Source organism: Nannospalax galili, unplaced genomic scaffold (genome assembly GCF_000622305.1).
Source record: "Nannospalax galili isolate Female #2095 unplaced genomic scaffold, S.galili_v1.0 scaffold197, whole genome shotgun sequence".
NCBI lineage: Eukaryota > Metazoa > Chordata > Mammalia > Rodentia > Spalacidae > Nannospalax > Nannospalax galili.
In genome coordinates, this window is record NW_008339846.1 from 3,944,026 (window position 1) to 3,950,690 (window position 6,665).

At 41.8% G+C, this 6,665-nt stretch overlaps 1 pseudogene; it reads right to left on the bottom strand.

The window, feature by feature from the left end:
* Positions 1–5,891, bottom strand: part of LOC103735363 — a 41,141-nt pseudogene extending 35,250 nt beyond the window's left edge.
* Between the last annotated feature and the right edge of the window lie 774 nt (positions 5,892–6,665).

Consider the following 6,665-nt stretch of genomic DNA (forward strand, 5'->3'; position numbering starts at 1 on the left):
AGGTCATGGGTTGGAAGAATTAATATTGTGAAAATGACCATCCTACCAAAAGCAATATATAGATTCAATGCAATCCCTATCAAAATCCCTATGACATACTTAACAGAATTAGAAAAAAAATCCTTAAATTCATATGGAAGCACAAAAGACCCCAGATAGCCAAAGCAACCCTGAGCACAAAGAGCAATGCTGGAGGGATTGCTATACCAGATCTCAAAGTATACTACAGAGGTATAGTCTTAAAAACAGCATGGTACTGGCACAAAAAATAGACCCATAGATCAATGGAACATCATTGAAGATCCAAACCTAAGTACACGCAATTTCAGCAACATGATATTTGACAAGGGTGCCAAGAACACACAATGGAGGAAAGACGGAATCTTCAACAAATGGTGCTGACAAAACTGGATCTCCACCTGTGGAAGAATGAAACTAGATCCTTATCTTTCACCTTGCACAAAAGTCAACTCCGAATAGATCAAAGACCTCAATGTGAAACTGGAAACCCCAAAACTATTAGAAGAAAATATTGGCAGTAACTTAGAAGATATAGGTGTAGGAAAGGATTTTCTAAGTCAGACAGCAGTTGCTCAGGAATTAAGGTCAGCAATCAACAAGTGGGAACTCATTGAACTAAAAAGCTTCTGTACAGGAAAAGAAACAATCAAAAAAAGTGAAGAGAAAACCCACATAATGGGGAAAAAATCTACAACAGTGACATATCTGACAGGGTTTTAACATCCAGAATATATAAAGAAGTCAAAAAAACAAAAAGAAACCAAATGACCCAATTAAAAGATGGGCTAAGGATCTAAACAGAGAGTTCTCAAAGGAAGAAATAAAGATAACTTAGAAACATCTCAAAAAGTGTTGATCATCATTAGTAATTAGGGAAATGTAAAATAAAATCACCCTAAGGTTTACGTTACCCCAATCAGACTAGCTAGGATCGAGAGAACAAATGATATCAAATGCTGGAGAGGATGTGGAAAAAGGGGGACACTCATTCACTGCTGGTGGGACTGCAAACTCGTGCAACCTCTATGGAAAATAGTGTGCAGAACTCTTAAAAAACTAAAAATGAACCTATCATATGACCCAGTTATACCACTCCTTGGCATGTACCCAAAGGGCTCATCCTATTGTAGAGACACTTGTACAACCATGTTTGTTGCTGTTCTTTGCACAATAGCTAAGAAATGGAAGCAACCTAAGTGTCCCTCAACTGACAAGTGGTTAGCAAAAATGTGGTATATTTACACAATGGAATACTATTCATCAGTAAAGAAAGATGAAATAATGAAATTTGCAGGTAAATGGATGGATCTAGAATCTGTTATACTAAGTGAAGTAAGACAGACTCAGAAAAACAAATGACGTATGTTCTCCCTCATATGTGAATCCTAGTCCAAATCCTTTTAAATTCCAGGTCCTTTTAATAAGGTGATGCTATACAACAGTCCCTTCTGCATGAAGTAATTACCATCATCAATAATTCAGCTGAACCTGATCACTAAACTTTGTCACAATTGGGCTTGTTGATGATTGTGCTTATCCATTAAAGGAGGGCCAAGCAGGGTCTTCGGACCCTCGCCGGATTATCCAGCTGCTCTTCCCAGCCAATTGTATATAATTTGACCCTAATGACACATGGCCCCCTGGATTTGGGGAGGGCTAAAGTATACAATCTGGGGAAGGCTAGGAAGAGGAGACATGACCCATGCTGGGTAAAGTCTTTCCAGTGTGTATACCCTCAGGTTATACATACTCCTCAGCAACCCCTCAGTTATCTCAGTAAGTAACCTCAATAAATTCATTGGTTTCTCAGCAAAACTTTAATCAAACATTGGCTTGACACTACAACCTTAAAAGGGAATAAGCATTGCTTAGCATCCACAGGAAAGAAGTCTCATAACAGATGGAAAATTTACTTGTTGATGTTATTATGTCTCATAAGAAAAGAAAATGAGAATGTAAAAGATGTTAAAAGCATATGGGAATGGAGATATTCTGAAAAATAGAAAAAAATGAGAAAACCTAAGCAAGTGATGAAGGTCAGTTTAGGTTTGTTGTGATATACAAAGGATGAGACAAAATAATAATATACACATAATCTTAAAGTATATATGGTCATAGTTTAGTCAGTTTAAGAAACGAAATACATATCTAGCCAAAGCTTTTCTGAGAATATTTGGTTTTTTACCCAAACCTACATAGCACATAATAATTAAAAGTACCAGACTGGTGGAACTAACCTTATTGGATGTTTAATAGCCATAGTTTGAGGCCTATACTAATATGGTCAGAGGGGCTTAAGGACAGTTTTTGCCCCTTGCCCTCCAAGGTCGACTAAGTTCCACGGGACTATGGAACATCTTTCAAAATGTCCTGTAACTGTGGTGAGTCACCTGTCCTCTTGTTCAGGAAGTCCGTGGAGAGACCCCAGGAGATGGACTTGAACCAGTGTCCAGTCTACAAAGAGTGGGGTCAACTCAGAGGAATCATCTCATTCAAGCTTCGAAGTGAAGCCAGACATGGTCGAGCAGGACCTTTGACTTTTCACATAGATGGAGCTGAGTAAAAGAAAGGAACCTGGAGCCCCTCAGAAGCCCATGTACACCTGAGGAACAGATCCTCAAATGACCTTAAGTGTAAAAGTTAATTGATTTATTTGGGCCAACTGTATGGTGATAAACCCCCAAAAGGAAAGTATAACCAGTGAAAAAAGTCATCAGCATATTTCTTTAAGAATTCAAGGGATTACACTTCCCAGACATTAGTATATATAAAAAATTATTTAGGCAATTATTTCTCATTGATGATTTTGTTCCTAACCAGAAAGTGCTGCTCAGATGTAAGACTTCAAATCTTGGTCTCCAATACTGTAGTACCCTCCTGTAGCTAAGGAAGACAACCAACTATTGTTCTAAAATAATGGATAAATTTGTTTTCTTCCTGTATCTAGAAGCCTTTGAGAGGGAACTGACACTGATTCTAACCACTCCAATAGCTATCAAAATACCTGAAAGCAAATCCTGAATCCATCACTCTAGAGTCCAGCCTTGAAAGACAAAAGAAAAATGAGGAGGAACCCAATAGAGGGATGCTTTTGGAAGCCCTTGTCAAGAAATTCCAGTGGACTCTCACATGAACATTTGAAAATTGCCCTGTTCTGACTTTTTTCTAGTTCGCTGTCTGGAACTTGTAATGCTAATTACTCTTGCCTTTACTTCTCCTTCACATCTCCTATTCATGATTCAAAGACTTTCTTTTCCCCTTAGAGATAAGAGCTATTCATTTGGGAGTCTTTTAGATAGACCCACTGAAGGGGTACTCCAATTGCCTCACCTTGCATGCCTGTTCAGCATGGAAGAAGCCAGAGTGGTCTGCAGCCCTGATTCCCTATCGGCAATTTGTGTAACCTCTTCAGAGGATGGCGTGATAAGAATAGGAGGTAGGAATTGGCTAGGCAGTTAGGGTAAAAAGACCCCAAAGAAAAGTAGCCAGTTTCTTGGCTAAAACTCACAATGTCCTTGGGCCTCTTAGCAACCTACTCCATTCCAAAGGCCAAAAATGTTGAAAATATTTGGGAGTTTTTTTCTAATCCTTAAAAGATTTTAAGGTTACCGCTTCATGAGGGGGAATGTTAGGATAGCCAAAAGCACCATAAAAACATAAATCAAAGAAGACAAAAGAGTGCATGAAGTTATCAGAAAAAAGTGATGGGGAGATATAGGAGGAGTAGGAGGGGAGGGAGTGGGCATGGATTTGATCAAAACGCCTTATATGCATACATGAATATGCATATGCACCTTATATGAAATTCTCAGTAAATTCTTTTTTTAAAAAATACTTAAACATAAAAAAATGTTAGAATACATGCCAGATTTACAGGATAAGTTTCATTTTATAAAATGTTTGTTTCAGTTTGTTTGAGTGTGTAGGTGTACGTATGTGTGTACATGTAAGTGTTCTAGGAATACATTTCTTTTTATACATTGCCACCAAAGAGCCTGGAAATCTGCTGCTCTGCAGTAGTCTAGGTAGAATCGGATCTCCTTAACACTAATAGTAATGATGAAGCATAGTTAACAGCAACACCTAAAATTGGCAGAGTGCTCAGTACATGCTAAATGTACATATGGTTTGTCTTACCTAGTCCTCACAAAAAGCCCCCAGAGAGTACTATTCTCAGTCCCATTTTCTTGACAAGTAAACTGAGAAGCTGCTGTTCATGTCACTGTGGTTCCAGCTTCTAACTTAGGCAACAGAGAGAATGATAATTAGTGGTACCCAGAAGAAAGACGGACCAGCTGATGGGGCCAGCATTAGGCTAGGCTACACAAACTTACCTGGCCATGGCCAACTACACAGCCTCCTCCAAATCTCCAAGATTTGGTTGAACAGGTCCCGAGGGTCAGTGTAGACCATCACATGCTTTGGTCTGCCTGTGATCTCCTCCAGTTCTGCCTGCACAGACTCACTGCCCACACCCAGAAGGAACAGCTCCCGGGCCCTTGTGTGACCTGCCGGCCCCACCACCTCATCCTGGGAGTATGACTTAGTGATCAGGACCACCACTCTGCGAGGCCGGTCCTGTCCTGGTGGTTCTCCCAAAGCCATGCTTTGCCATCTGTCTCAAAGCACTGCTTATCAGGGTCAGGCCACCACCAAAAGGAGTGTTGTCGAGGCTCCTGACCTGGTCTGGTACAACTTGGTTCTCCCCGACAGGCATAGCCACCACCAACTCTCTGCTGTAACTGGCCACCCCCACATGGCCTGAGGCCTCACTCAGCACACCCTGCACAAAGCGTTTCACAAAGGCCTTGGCCCACAGGAAACCCTCTAGAGCTATGCCCACAGAGCTGTCCAGCAGGAAGAGGACATTGAGTCTGCATTCCAGGCTCAACTTTGGTGCTGCTGGAATCACAATGACACGGACATCCAGGACCACCACAGTATGAAGCCTCTCTTGAGATGGCTCCACAAGATGCCAAGCACAAGAAATCTCCCAGGTGGAAGATGGGGCTGAGAAACTGAGGCCCCTGGGGAATAAGTGACCAGTGCTCACAACAGAGTTAGAGACAAGTAGAGCACTCCTTCCTGCCTCTGGCTAACAGTCTTCATTCAACCACATTTTATAAAACAAAATGCATCTATTCTGTAACTTTTATTTCCTGTTATGCTTAGTGCTTTTGATTCTTGAGCTATCTTTGCCTATGTTTTTTTCTAGAAGCCTCCATGTCTTGCCTTCTACATGTAGTTATAAACCTGGATTGATTTTGAGTTGGGTTTGAGACATAAGATTTACTTTTTCCATATGGATATCCAATGAAGTCAACAGCACAGTTGTAAAAATGATGACATAACAAGCCCTCACTATGTGTTGGGTACTGTGCTAAGCATTTTAAGTAATCTTATTTAAAACTCCTCACCACCCTATAGCTGAGGCTTATATTATTATTATAGTATAATATGGATTGCATAGCTTTAAAACCAAAAGGACTCCTTAAGGAACAGAGGAGAAACATGGCCACAGAGATACTCCAACATTAGGCAGTGGCTATTCAACAGGTGATAAGCCAGGAACCAGGACCCTGCCAGAGCTCCACCATGTGGATTATTTATTATTTATTATAGCACTAGAGGCTACAATATAAGTTATTAGATCAGTGGGCTGTGAGAAAACTAGGTGGCTTTAAAACCTAAGAGTTGGTTTCTAGCCAGCAGTAATAGAAAGAGGCAAAAAGGGCAAGCCAAGCTCTACACACTCCCCAGTCATGTGTCTTGGGAGTTGCATGCATGTGTACCACAGGTGACCTCCCTTCCGAATGCCAGTGGGCAGAGGCAATGGTATCTGTCCACTCCGGGAGCACATGTGCCTCCATTCTGGCAGGGCCGAGAGGCACAGGGGCCTACTAGAGAGATACCCGTTCAGAGCCAAGCACACAGGCACAGGGGTGAAGAGGGTTGGCTGAAGGGTGGTTCCTGCTTTCTGTCCCCGCTGTTTACTAGGACAGCAGCCAAACTCCAGCAATGGAGAAAGAACCAAGTACCTAGAAGAGAGACTGGATGCAGTTGGAGGCCTTGGATGGCCCTGTGTCAATTATGTACTCAGGGATGCACCCATGGAGCTGGGTTCCTATTGTGATACCAGGTCACTGGCCATCATTACCCAGGACTACAGAAGAAGGGCCATAGTGACAAATTTGTGCTACATCTGAGTTTACTATGGATGAAGCTCTCAGTAACATCAAGATGACAGCATGGGTGTGGATGTCTTAAGGCTCAGAATTCTGAGGGTGAGAGAGCAAAGAAGTCCTTCTGTTTTTAGGAACCTATGGTTATCTAAGGACTTCTGTGTCCTAGTACAGGAGAATGACAAAGTTTGGCATCCTTCAGTCAGGCAGCTCAGTGATGAATGTGAGCACTTTTACTTGTGCAGGTATCTTAATTCGCCTCTCCAGGCTTCCCTGTCCTTACCTGAGCAGAGAGCTGGTCCCTGCATTTCTCCCATGGTGTTATTGTGGGCATGAAATAAACTAACCCATGGGAAGTTCTGGTGTAAAGCCAGTGCTATCAGGAGGTACTAAAGAATTTGCTTTTGAATGCAAAAAAGGAGAGAGAGAGAGAGAGAGAGAGAGAGAGAGAGAGAGAGAGAG